The sequence below is a fragment of the Aotus nancymaae genome, unplaced genomic scaffold, assembly GCF_030222135.1.
Source record: "Aotus nancymaae isolate 86718 unplaced genomic scaffold, 86718_ANA_hifiasm-v0.15.2.pri h1tg000014l, whole genome shotgun sequence".
NCBI lineage: Eukaryota > Metazoa > Chordata > Mammalia > Primates > Aotidae > Aotus > Aotus nancymaae.
The window spans coordinates 100996606-101010706 of record NW_026988425.1 but is presented as its reverse complement, the minus strand read 5'-3'; positions in this window follow the sequence as shown (position 1 = coordinate 101010706).

Sequence of the window (14101 nt, the reverse complement as noted above, 5' to 3'; positions counted from 1 at the left end):
TTCTTTTTATTCCTAAACCTGCAGTGAAGTTGTGTCAAAAGTTATAGTCTGGACTCGGTTATACTGTGGGGAATTCAGGAAGGGCCTAGCCCGTCTTCGGAAAGAAATGCAAAGGAGAGAGCAGTACACTTGTTGGTAACAGAAGTCATCTGCAGAAAGCCACACTCAACTGAGCTGTCATTGTGGTCTTACAGAAAGACATGCAGCCTTAGAGCCTTAGAGGGCACATGGCCCCTGGAGACCTGCTAAAGAGACCATATGGTGGAAACTGAGAGTTCTCAGAAGCAGCTGGTGAGTCATCTGATGAGGGCTTTCTGGAAATTAATCAGGGTTGAAGCCATTATAGTTTGTGCCATAAGAAAAAGGGATTTCCTTATTTTATACCCACAGGATAGTGTGATCTTGCACAATGAGGTCACACAGTCATCCATGAAAACAAGGATGAGGGCCAAATAATGCAGAGGGAGTGATGGAGGAATACTGAAGACAGAAAATCGGCAGGGTGTAGTAACATTGAAATCTGGCCTAGTGGTAAACACTTGAAAATCGCAACCATAGAGATGAAAGTCGGGGCTATAGGTTTAGATAATATTGCCAGGAAGAGGGTATTGAGAAAGTACTTTGTAAACAGTAAAACATTTCTAAACGTTAGCAATTAACTTCACATCCTAACAAAGTAGTCACATTATTTTATAAGCACATTTCATACATTTTTATTTAGTATGAATATATATGTATAGATATACGTGTGTGTGTAGTACGTGCTGTTTCTATCTTATCTTTTTTAATCCTAACCTTTTAAAGACAAAAACCTTTATGAAGTCCATTAAAGCTGTTGCTAAATTTCTTCAGTGCTAGAAGAGAATCTCTCAACCTTGGTAGTATTATTTTGGTGTGGGCTGGATAATTCTTTGATGTGGGATAGTCCTATGCATTGTAGGCTGTTTAGAGGCATCCCTGTCTTCTCTACCCATTAAATGCTGGTACCTCTACTCCACCTCCTCCCTGGCCCAGTTAGTGTGACAAATTAAAATGTCTCCAGACATTGCCAAATGTCCCCTAGAGGGCAACATCAACCCTGCTTGAGAACCACGAGTAGACTATATGTAGCCATAAATTAAATAGTGCTAAATCTGAGATTTAATTTTTTTCTTTTTTTTTTGAGACAATTTTGCTTTTTTGCCCAGGCTGGAGTGCAGTGGTGCAATCTTGGCCCGCTGCAACCTCTGCCTTCTGGGTTCAAGCGATTCTATTGCCTCAGCCTCCTGAGTAGCTGGGACTACACTGCGCTACCATGCTCAGCTAATTTTTATATTTTTAGTACAGACAGGGTTTCACCATGTTGGCCAGGCTGGTCTTGAACTTCTGACCTCATGATCTGCCCACCTCAGCCTCCCAAAGTGCTGGGATTATAGGCATGAGCCACCGCACCTGGCTGAGATTAAAATATTTTAAAGCAATGAATTTTATAATGGGAACATCCATTCAACATTACGGTAATAATTTCTAATTTCATCTGTTCTATATACAATGCTCAGGCATTCATAAGTTTCAAGCTGAATGTCCTTTGTGGCATATTAAAGGAAGTATCAGCAGAACAATTAATTTCCCTCAAACTGATTTGAAAATTTGTCAGTATTCAGAGGAAGCCTAAGTTGAAGTGTGATAGTGTTCACTTGGTAAGCCTTTCCTTTTTCAGCAAGTTAAGAGTTTAAACAAGTGACAAGAAGATTATTTTTATTTCTTAAGAAAATGAATGTTTAAAAAATCTGTAAGCACTTTTGAATTACCATTTAGAATTTAGTAACTGATATATTAAGCAGAAATCATTCCGTACCATTCATTTAGAGTTGGACCACAAAAGCAACTCACTTGTAGCTTGATTCAATAATTCTGAATTAGGTTTGAAAATAAGACGTTTTATCAAACATATCACATAATTCAGAACTTATTTATTTATAATTTATTCTGTACTTCTCACAATTACCTTGATTTAGAGAGAAGTTATCATAACAAACAAACAGGTGTTAGAAAAAAAATGGCCTCCTGCTGTTAGGATCTGCTTGTATTTATGATTTTCTTTTCTTCTAGTTTAACTTCACTTTCAGTTTTCTGCCATTATCCAGAAAAGGAACACCACTAATCAAGAGGTAAATGGCAGTTTTATATTTTCATGGATAAATAACACAGACTTTTAGTGCTTAGAGGAACTATTGCTACACCCTTCATTACGAACATAAGAAACTGAGTTCTGGAATAAGTGACTTATTCCAGTGTTCGTAGTTTCAGTGCCACTTCTTAATAGGGGGTCAGAAAGTTTCCTCAGATAACACGTGAAAGAAGTGTGCCCAAAGACTACAGAAGAGTGGAGAACAGGACTGTCTGGTAAAATGAAAGAAAGCATGCCAATTTGGAAGGCAGAAGGATCGCAATTCAAATGGCTCTGTACCTATTAGCTGGCTCTACCCTTACATGGCTGGATTATTTGGAGGCAAGTTGGTTAACTTATCAGGTTCTCAGTTTCTACATTTGAAAAATGAGGCTAGTGACATCTAATTTTCAGTTGTTGGAGAATTAGAAATAATATATGAATAATGTATATTGTATATCCAAACATGAATCACAGCTAAGTTGTGTAGTAAATGCTGATTAATTCTAAATAGTATTCCTAAGTATAAAAACAACATACATGTAATACATAATATAGATAAAAGCTATACTTATATATAGTCTATATTTTATATATAGCTAAAGGTTTATATATATTTGAGAAACAGTATATTTTAATGTAATTGAATTGATCAGTATTCTCCTTTATAAGTCATATACACATATTTTCTTGTGTGTAAATAAATCTATTTGTTTTCCTCTTCTCTATTGTTTTTGAATTTAAGAAATGGGTTTGAATGTATTTATTTAAGTGGGCTGAGCTGATGGTATATCACATGAAAACTTATTTTAATAAAGAGAAAACCTATGGTTTTTGTTCTTTTTGTAAATTGTGAAATATATGTACATAAGAATGTATGAAATGTATACACATGATATAAATAGTAATAACAAAGTGTACATTAAGTATCTACTGTTTCTGTTACAAAATAAAACACTGTCAATAATTGGAAGCTCCTTTTTTGCCTTTTCCTGAACATGGCTCCTTCCCTTTCCATGGAAATAGCTACACTTACTTTAAAGATAATCATTTTCTTGCTTCATTGTAATATTTACTCAACCTGTGTATGCATCCCTAAATGACCAATTGTGTCTGTTTTTGAACTGTGTATAATAGAATCATAATGTATATATTCTGTTTCTATTAACTTTTGCCACGATATTTTGTGAGATTCCCACATGTTGCTAGATGTCCATTTGGCTTCTGTATGGGGATCCATTGTATGAGTGTGTCAATACCCTTTCTGCTATAATGCATATCTTAGTTATCTTCAGCTTTTCCATATGACAAACCAGGCTGCCATGAATGTTCCAATATATGATTCTTAGTGTACATGCACAAGAATCCTTCTAGAGCACATACCCAGGAGTATAAATGAGGGTAAAAGTATGAGTGTATTCAGCTCTACTAAGTACTGCTAACCTCTTTTCCAATGAAATTGTATCAATTAATACTTCTACTAATACGGATAGGAGACTCCAATGTTAACTATATTTGATTTGAGGTTTTAATTTGCATCTCTCTGGTTACTTGTCAAGTTGAACATCTTGTTTGCATTAGCTTTTAATTTCCTCTTTTGTAAAGTCCCTGTTCTAGTCATCTGCCCATTTTTCTAGTAGGCTGTATATCTTATTCTATCATTTTATAGTTCTTTATATATTCTTTATATTGGTTCCTTGTCAATATTTGACAAATTTCTTTGCCTAATTCGTAGCTTGTCTTTTCATTCTCTTTATTATGCTTAAGTGTTTTTGTTTGAGACAGTATCTCACTTGCCCAGGCTAGAGTCCAGTGGCATGATCATAACTCCTGGGCTCCAGTGATTCTCCCACCTCAGCCTCCTAAGTATCTGGGACCACAGGCATGCACCACAATGTCCAGCTAATTTTTAAAATTTTTTGTAGGGACAGGGTCTCACTATCTTGCCTGGGTTGGTCTCAAACTCCTGGCCTTAAACAATCCTCCTACCTAGGCCTCTCAGAGTGCTGGGATTATAGGCATGAGCCACTGTGCCTGGCCAGATGTTCTAAATTAAATGTAACCAGATAATGCTTCTTTTCCTTTATGATTAATGTCTTTGTGCCTTATTTGAGGAATCTTTCCTATCAAAGACTATAATACTTTTTACAAATTGTTTACAAAATTTTTCCTTATGTCAAAATCATAGGATGTTGTCTTACATTTACTTCAAAGCATTTATATTTTCCCCCTCACATTTAGGTCTTTAATTCACCTAAAATTGATTTTATGTATACTGTGAGGTAGGGAGTCAAAAAAATTTCCCCTAAATGAATAATATATTTTTTCTGCATCATTTAGTAAAGTCTATCTTCTATCCACTGATCTATGATGTGACTTCTATTATATATTAGGTTTCCATATATGTGTGAATTTATGGGGGCTTTTTGTTCTGATTCTTTAGTAATGTCTTAATTATTATGTATTTATAATAAGACGGGAATTTAGGCTAAGTATCTTATACTTTTTTCTTCAAAATGGTCTTGGCATTGTTCATTTGTTTTGTTTGGTTTTTCATTATACAGTTTTATAAAGTCCTATGAAATACTCTTGGTATTTAAAAAAACTGCATTGAATTTATAGATTAATTTGTGGGAAATTGACATTATAAGAATATTGAGTCTACTTACCCATAAACATGGTGCTGCTCTCTGTTTAGAATTTATTTTTTCATAAAGATCTTAAAGATTGTTATAAATGACCATTGCATCCCTCTCACTTTCAAATTCAGATATCAAAACCTAATTTCCAATGTGACGGTGTTCGGAAGTGGGGCCTTGGGGAAGTAATTAGGTTGCAGGGGTGGAACTTTCATGACTCGATTAGGGCCCTTATAAGGAAAGACATGCTGTCTTTTGGCTATGTGAGGATAAAAGGAGACAGCTGTCTACAAACCAAAAAGAGGCCCCTCTCCAAACATCAAATCTGTCAGCACCCTGATCTTAGACTTCCCAGCCCTTCAAATTGTGAGAAGTAAAATCTGTTGTTTAAACCACCCAGTCCAGGGTATTTTGTTGAAGCAGCCCTAGTGGATGAAGACACACATGTTCTGTAGATTTGTTTCTATACGCCCCTGACAGACACCTTCTATTTGCCTCTCCTTATCTACTCACCACTCTTCTGTGCTTTCTCATCTCTGCTTTGTTCTTTATTCCGGGAGGAGGCTGACTTGTAAGGACTATATCCATGGGCTCCTATCCTCTCTGTCTGTGATTGCGTTCAGCCAAAAGGGAGCTTCAGCAGTAGATCAGAGAATGAATGGGAGGACAGAGAGGTCGGGGTATCACTGATTACTGTTTCTCTTACAAGGCTACCTTGGGTTGGCTATGTCCCTACACTGAGGGTTACTTCTCCTCTCAAAGCGGTATAAATCTCTTTTTTGCTGGGTTTTTCTCTTCATCCCCATGAGCAGAGTGATAACAGCTTCTTATATGATAAAGAATAGAAGTCCAATAATTGGACATTAAGGGTTATTTAAGGTTTTGTCCTGGAAGAAGAAAGAGAACATTTTTCATAAGTATGAGATGGTGACATATTTCACATGACATAGAAATATAGCAGAAATAAACACATGTGAAAAGCCTTTTTAAAATAATAATAATCATTGAGCACAAACTATGTGCCTTGCTTTGTGCTAAGTGCTTTACATATTTTATGTCAGTCGATCTTTATGATAATCTTATTAGATAGGTTTTATTGGCCCTTTTCACAAGTGAAGTTTTAAAAATGATTTCTCAAAGTCACCAGGACTAGTTAGTAAATAATAGAAGCAGGAGTTTAACTTAGATCTGCCTAATTCCAAATCCATTCTATTAATTTTCTTGCTGTTCTGCATACATTATATGGTTAAATTAATACTCAAAGAATTATGTTCTTTTAGGATGTAGTTTCAGTTAAGTGATCAGGATGTAGTTTCAGAGGAGTGATCTGGCTGGATGATCCTAAGAGATTAAATAATGAAGTGGCAAAGAAATAAAGACGGCAGTGGCATACCAGTTATTTGATAAGTCTAATAATAAAAGGTTGGGACTAAACAGTATGATTTGCTATTCATCTCATTTTTTTCTACAAATTCTATGCCACACAAAGTCTAACTTTTCTCACCCTGAGAAATGCTTACTGACCCTCCCTGAGGAGTACTCTACATTATTCTAATAGCAATGCCCCAGTTTTACAGGGGTTTCTTATCCTCATAGGGAAAAAGAAGCTAGACAATTAGCTTCTTGGGGACAGAGCATCTCATTCATCTCTGTATTCCAACCACAGAGCCTGGTATGCTTCGAACTAAACATTATGATTTGGACTCTACTATTTGAGTCTTGCTGCAGGGCTTCTTTATACTCATTAACATTAATACAGTGACTGTCTTCCAGGTCACCTTGTCCCAGCAACACAGAAAAAGATATTTATGTCTGCCATCCTTCTGGCTTTCCTTCCTAATAGCTCTCCTACCTAATATTTAAGCACAGACAGGTGCCATTTAACAAAAACCACCGAAGAAGGTTGGGGGAATAATCAGCTTTAACCTTGGATCACAACTCTCAAAAGAGAGCAATCATTGCTATCACAGGAAACAGAGAAATTCTCTGAGGATAATAGTCAAAATGTAGAATAAAAACTAGTGCCCAGATTCATGGTGAGAAGGTAATGGAATACGTAACATTTTATCCTCCCCATCTCAGATGAACAAAGACAAAGAAGAGTTTAGGTCATGGCAAGGCTCATAAGAAAGGTATGAGATGTTCTAAAGAAGAGGACACAGTGCAGCTAACTCAACTTTGCTTATTTCTTTTCATGTATCTTTCTTGTTTTTATAGTATTTAAATTTTTTTAATTATTGAGTTTTGTGGGTATGTAGTAGGTGCAAATATTTACGAGGTAAAGCATTTTTCCTTCCTTCAGCTCACATACTTTATGCTTTTAACATGCTTCTTAAAAATGTCTTTACTGTAGAAAGTCACAATAATAACAGTTTAACAACAATTATTAAATTATGGTACACAAGAAGTGTTATTCAAATAATTGGGAAAAGTAAATATGGAAAATAAGAACCGTGAAGACTATAATAAAAGTCTACTCGCAAAAGATCACATCTATCCAACTAACATGAGGGGAAAGGAATCAGCAGGATATAAATTGTACTTATGAATGACTAATAATGGTAATAATAATGACAATTACAGGTCAATCCTTCTACTTTGAAAACTGAAATAAGTGGGAAGCCATGAAAGACTGCTAAGTATAGAACAAAAATCTCCTATTTCTGGTTTAAAGTTTGGAAAGTGAATTAAAAAGATGTAAAAAAAAAAAAAGTGATTTACCATAGCATGGCTGAAAGAGAATGATGCTTTGAACAAGAACTCTGGCTGCTCATTTTAGTCTCCATAATTGAATGGCGTGATAAAGCATAGTACATGAAGAAAATATCTGATCTAAGTGATGTTAGAGAGGTTTTTACAAGATTTAGAAGCCCAAAACTATAAGGTAAAAGACAGTTCAGGGTGAAGTTAGATGTCTTATGTGCTTAGTAACAGAGAATATGAGCTATTTTTAAGTTTAGGAGAAAGTTTTCCAAGGCTTAGACTCTCTCATATTTCATTTGGCGTGTCAGCTAGATGGATTTCCAAATAAGTAAAACATTCGATAGTTTGTAATCTGTTTCTTTACTGGAAGCCCTTTTTTCTCTTGAAGGTAGCCTGTTAAATGTGGGTGAAAAGATATTTATGTCTACATAAAAGAGAAGTTTAAAATTAATTCCATCTTATGGAAAAGAGAGTGTAGTTGGTAAAATTTGCTTGCAAAGTATTGTAAAACTTAGTGGAAACAGTTTTAAGGTCTAGTTTAATATAAATTATAATACATTTTTCTTTACTATTCATCTAGTTCTCTAAATGCTACTCTATTGATAATACAGTTTTGAATTATAATAGTATCACAATAATAAAATCATCATAACAAAATGGAGATGAAAAGTGAATTCATACTTAATAATATTTTACATTTACTTGACCTGACATAATTTTCAATTTTCATAGAGAAAAGTTAAAATTAGATCTCCAGTCCAGGAGTGGACAGAATAATATGTGTAAGTTGTTTAAAAGATCATTAGCCAATCTAAAATAAAAATATATCAGATATATAATGTCTCAATGAAAATAAATGACTATTATTCCAAGCTCAGTAAAATAAAAATACTCCTATTTATATATTTATGCTCCCTTTCTCAGACATTGCAGCCTTTAGCATCTCATAAATCCTAGCTAATTACATGTCAAAAGGAAAGGTTAATTATAAATTTAATATGCTTCCCTTTTCTATCTAATGAATCAATATCACACAATGGAGAATGCTAAGGGGCTAGAAGAGTAAGACAAATACTTTAAAATAACTGCTTTAGGTTCCATTTGTGAAGAACTTCCTAAACAGTGATGCTGCCCCTTAATGGAAAAGGCTGCCTTGCTAGGCAGGCTATTTATTCAACAACCATTTATTGAGCGTCAACTACATTTCAGGCACACTATGCTAGGATGTGGGTTGTATAAGGAACAAATATATCTAAAACAATCTTTTTGCTCTCAAGGAACTCACAACCCTAGAGTAATGAATGCCTTTATTTGGAGCTCGTATTCCTGCAATTCCCTAAGAAGTCTGTATGATACATGACCCCTTAGCTGCTGCTGTCAAAGCAGTCCCTTACTGGAATGGCTGGTTGAGCTACAGACCTCAGGAGTTCCTTCTTGCCAAAGAGTTTTTGGTTTACTTCCCAAAAGAACTGTTAGACTTTTCTAAATACCATAGGATTTTGTAAATTTAAAGCAACACGTAATAACTTAAATAAATCAAATATGTTTAATATAACAGGATTATAATTTCTTTTTACAATTTGAAAGAGAATAACATGTCTTTGTTGATGTTCCCTAACTCAATAGAAGATCACTCTGTTGTCAAAATTATCAGCATCACAGGTTGGTGATGTGAATATATTATGCTTCATTAAGCTGTGCTGCTCTGGGAACATCAATTTATCTTTCATCTTATTTACTTTATATAAAAGACTATAGTATCAGCATCGACTTAATTCTCTAATGTGCTGTGAATCATAGTTTTTAATAACATAAGAAAATGCTTATGAGACTTGTAATGGGTCGATGGTGGATCTCAAAAAGGTATGTTTTCGGCTCCTAAATCCCAGAACCTGTGACTGCAACCTTATTTGGACAAAGGATCTTTTCAGATGTAATTAAGATCTTAAGGATCTTGAGATCCTGTATTACCTGGGTGGGCCCCAAATCCAATGGCAAATGTCCTTATGACACTTCAGGCAGAAGAGAAGACACAGACACAGAGGAAATGTCAATGTGAAGACCAGGCAGAGATTAGAATGACATGGCTTCAAACTGAGGATGCTGGAGATCATCAGAAGCTGGAAGAAGCAAACAATGGATTCTCCCCAGATCTTCTAACAGGAGTGCTGTGGCCCTGCTCACACCTTCATCTCAGACTTGTGGCCTCCAGAACTTAGAAAGAATAAATTCCTTTTGTTTTAAGCTATGGAGTTTGTGCTAATTTTTTTCAGCAACCACAGGGAACCAATACAATATGCTAAGTGAATAAAGTAGGACATGAAAATGTATTTCCATTATAATTTCAACTATATAAAAAGATGTATGGGAAATTTTAAAAGAAACTCATCAACATATTGGCAATGACTGCCTGTAGCTGATAAAATTGTAATAACGTGTTATTTGCTTGTTTATAATTTCTGTATTTTCCAGATTTGCTAAAATGACTCTATTATGTAAGGAAAAGTCTTAGAACATCAAGGAGGCAACATAGTTTAAAGGTTAAGACTGTGGGTGCTGGAACCAGATGAACTACTTTTAAAAAGACCTGCTTCTTAATAACTATGCATCTCAATGATCTCTTTGTTTCTCTGTTTTCTCATGTGAGAATAATAAAATTGACTAAAGATTATTTTAGGATTTAGTGACTAATACTATATTTTATCTATTCTGAAGAGAATCTTTTTTCACCCTTTAACATCTCTGATATTGGGCCATGACTTACAGTTGATGGTAGTTGCTTATACATGTAAACTTGGCTGTTGCTTTTCTTGTAGTTGCTACATCAATTGAATTATGTATATTGTAGTGCTATACAATTTGAATTTATTACCATTTAAAATGCCTTCAACATTACATTGATTCACCATGAAAACAAACATTGTTGTGTATGGACAATGGCACCAAAGTAGAGCAGGAGGGCTTAAATTTGATATTTAGTAAAGCAAGTATTTGTCCCTGAAGAAAAGACTGCAATTCCACTTATTCATGCAAAACACCCCAAAGAGGAAGCTGTGGTACATTTTGTGACTAAAATGTGAGCCTATCATATACCAGCCAATGCCAAAGAAACTGTGTAATCCTCAGAACAGATGAAAGAAATTTCAAAGTAATGAGAGGCTGGTATGATCAATTCATGCCTTGTGCAGAACCATCATTAAGATGTCAAGCACCAATATGTCAGAAATTTCCTGTTTACTTTAGATAGAAGTTGCTTAGCTTTCAACAACATGTTGTTCAATTGGAGAAAAAAGTATGTGTTGTTTGTGTTATCGTTTAGTCAGCACTTTTTCAAAAAAAGTTATTTCTTAAAGATACGTAGGGAAATGGTGCATCTTACAGTCAGTAACATCTCAGTTTCAATGAAATATGATTCAAAGAAATACTTTATCACCATGCCCAATGTAAGGTTTGAATGAAGCAACCGAGGTTCAAATGAGGCAACTGAGGCCAGTTATTGTAATAAAGAAATTTAATCAGCTCCTGGGCGAGGTTCTGCTCTCCAACAGGAGGGGCCGGAGAAGCCGTGCTTGACTTCTCTGGGACGTGGGGTTTTATAGGGAGTGGAGGCGTTTTGATTGGTTGTGGGGAAGCAGGACATGCATGGGGTAAGCTGCCATTGGCAGGTAAGCAGGATGCAAAATGCTATTGGGCAGGTTTTGGAAAGGCTTCTTTTAAATTTTGGTGGGGTTCTTCAATGGTTGGCTAGGTGCTGAGTGCAGAGGCTAGTGTCGAGTGCAGAGGCTAGTGTCGAGTGCAGATTTGCATGCTGAGTGCAGAAGTGGGCGTGGGGGAGTTTAATGGTTGGCTAGGTGCTGAGTGCAGAGCTTGGTGTTGGGTGCAGATTTACGTGCTGAGTGCAGAAGTGGGCATGGAGTGGTGACATGGTTTCTAGGCGTGGAGGGGGGTGGGCGTGTCTGAGCTCCCGGCGAGGCGACCAGTCTTACACCCAAAACATGGTAAGTACTTCCTAAATGTTAGTTATATATAGTAAGCAGGAAGAAAAGCAGATTATAAAGTTGTATGTGTAGCTATCTCACTGCAAAAAACAAACAAACAAACAAACAAACAAACAATCAACCAAGATTTAGAGGGAATATATAAAAAAACAAATGATATTTGTTAGATTGATCAGTTGGTGGATATTTTTTCTTTCTGTTTTCAAATTGTTAGAGACTTGTCATCTTCTCACAATTAAAAAAATTTAATCGAAAAATGTATTTTGTAAACATGATTAAAAAAATCACAATAGTTTAAATTGTACATTAAAAAAATGCAACTCTCTCTCCCATTCCAGATACCATTTGTTTTCCCAGAAGCAATTACTTATTTCATTTTCTTATATAACCTTCTTGATTTTTTCTGTGTATAAATAGCATATGTGTGTTTGTACATATGATTATAAACACTTCATTCTTATACAAATGAAAGTATACTTTACATACTATTCTCTATTTTTATTTACACTGTAATGGTATAAATAGTATATTGTTCCATATCCCGTATAAATCTTAATTCTTGATAGCCACATAGTATTAGTATCCATCAGGATTTAGTACAGGAAGCAGAAATTACTCTAGGTATATCAGAAAGAAGAGATTTAAAACAGGAAATTGAGTACTCACAAAATTGCTGGATGGGTTCATGAGGCAGAAGACAGGGGTCTGCTACTGGATACTGATCTCAAGGGATCAGCACTGAGATCCACAGGTCAGCAAATTGCTGCTGCTTCCACTGCTCGAGCCCCACAACTGCCTCAGTTCCCCTGAAGCTGGTGACCAGACACTGATTGCTATATCTGGGTGGATGCCTCCAGGTTATGATAAAGCTGATAACTAGACACTGGAATGCTGAGTCTAGCTGCAAACCCTAATGAGCTGGCAGCTCATATAAAGGAGGCCTCCATTTACTTCCAACTTCCAGATATCACACACATGTTTCCCACTGGTGACATCAAATTCCCACCCAGAACTCTAGCTGCAAGAAAATTTGAGAAAACTGTTTCTTCCTGTGGGCAGGAACATAGAAAGGGGTAGAAATATATCCTCAGGGCTAATTCACCATAAACAGCACAGTGCCCCACAGTGTCAACGCACTATAAATGACTTAACTAGTCCCCAACTGTGGGAGTGGTGGTGTGTGATATGTAGACCTATTATACAACTTTGCTATAATAAACAATGTGCCAATAAATATCAGTCTAAATACGGCTTTGAGCATCTGTCATAATACAATACATTCTAAGAAGTAAAATTGATGATATTATTCTTTATAGACATCTCTATATATTAAGTAATAAACTTATTATGAAGTAAAACTGGTGGCACTATAAGTTAGTTGTAGACAACTTTACATAATAATAAACAAAAACTCACGTCACACTAGCTGAAACACAAAATAGCATTAGTAGCTCAATTATGCCATCAAGGATATATTTAAAATTTTTTAAATGTTGGCTGGGCGTGGTGGCTCATGCCTGTAATCCCAGCACTTTGGGAGGCCGAGGCGGACAGATCACGAGGTCAAGAGATCAAGACCATCCTGGCCAACACGGTGAAACCCCGTCTCTACTAAAAATACAAAAAAATTAGCCAGGCGTGGTGGCAAGCGCCTCTGGTCCCAGCTACTCGGGAGGCTGAGGTGGAAGAATCACTTGAACCCAGTAGGTGGAGGTTGCAGTGAGCCGAGATTGAGCCACTGCACTCCAGCCTGGTGACAGAGCAAGACTCCATCTCAAAAAAAAAAAAGAAAAAAAAATTTTTTTTAAGTGTTTGTGTAATGTTTAAAATCATACAGAAGAGTGCCCCACATTCCTGTTTGCTTTATTGCTGTAATATACAGAAACGTTTTAGAAATACCTTTATTCCTCTATCTTAAAACCTAAACGAATGCCAGGTTTGTAGCTTTTTGCCTCTCACCAAAATCTCCGCCCCACTGTGGCTTCATTGTGTTTACCAGGCCTGCACTGGGGACAGAACAAGAAGGGGTGTGGCACACAGTTTAGAGCAAAAGTAACTGGGCCACCAGGGACGGCAACTATGAGCTCAGTAGTGCAGCATTCCCAACCCCTGCACCACCCAAAGGAGGAGTAACAATAATTAGCGTTCTTGGAGTGCTTGCCAGAGGCCAAGCTTCGTTCCTTCATTTAATCCTCAGGATGACTCTCTGAGGAATAGCCACCATTGTGATCCCCACACACAAATAAGAAAAGCAATCCTTAGAGAGGTGATGAATGCGCTCAAGGTCACAGGGCTTGTTTTTGCAGGAGCCTTTGAATCTCAATCATCTATCTCCAGAGGCTGTCCTTGCCATTCTCCTAGAATGTGGATTTGTTCTTTCTTTCAGGACTAAGCAATAATTCCTGAAACATGAATCTGTCTGAGGTGAGGGAACGCTGATATTTGGTGTAGTCAAAAAAGATGGAATCCCAACCTTAGGAAAACCCACATGTTCTATAGCCACACACTCTACCTCATATGCCAATGTGTTCTCATTATGATAACAAGCAGGAGAGTAACTGCAGATTAGAAAAAATCTACTACTGGAAAAGCAATGCATAGTTCGTGTATAT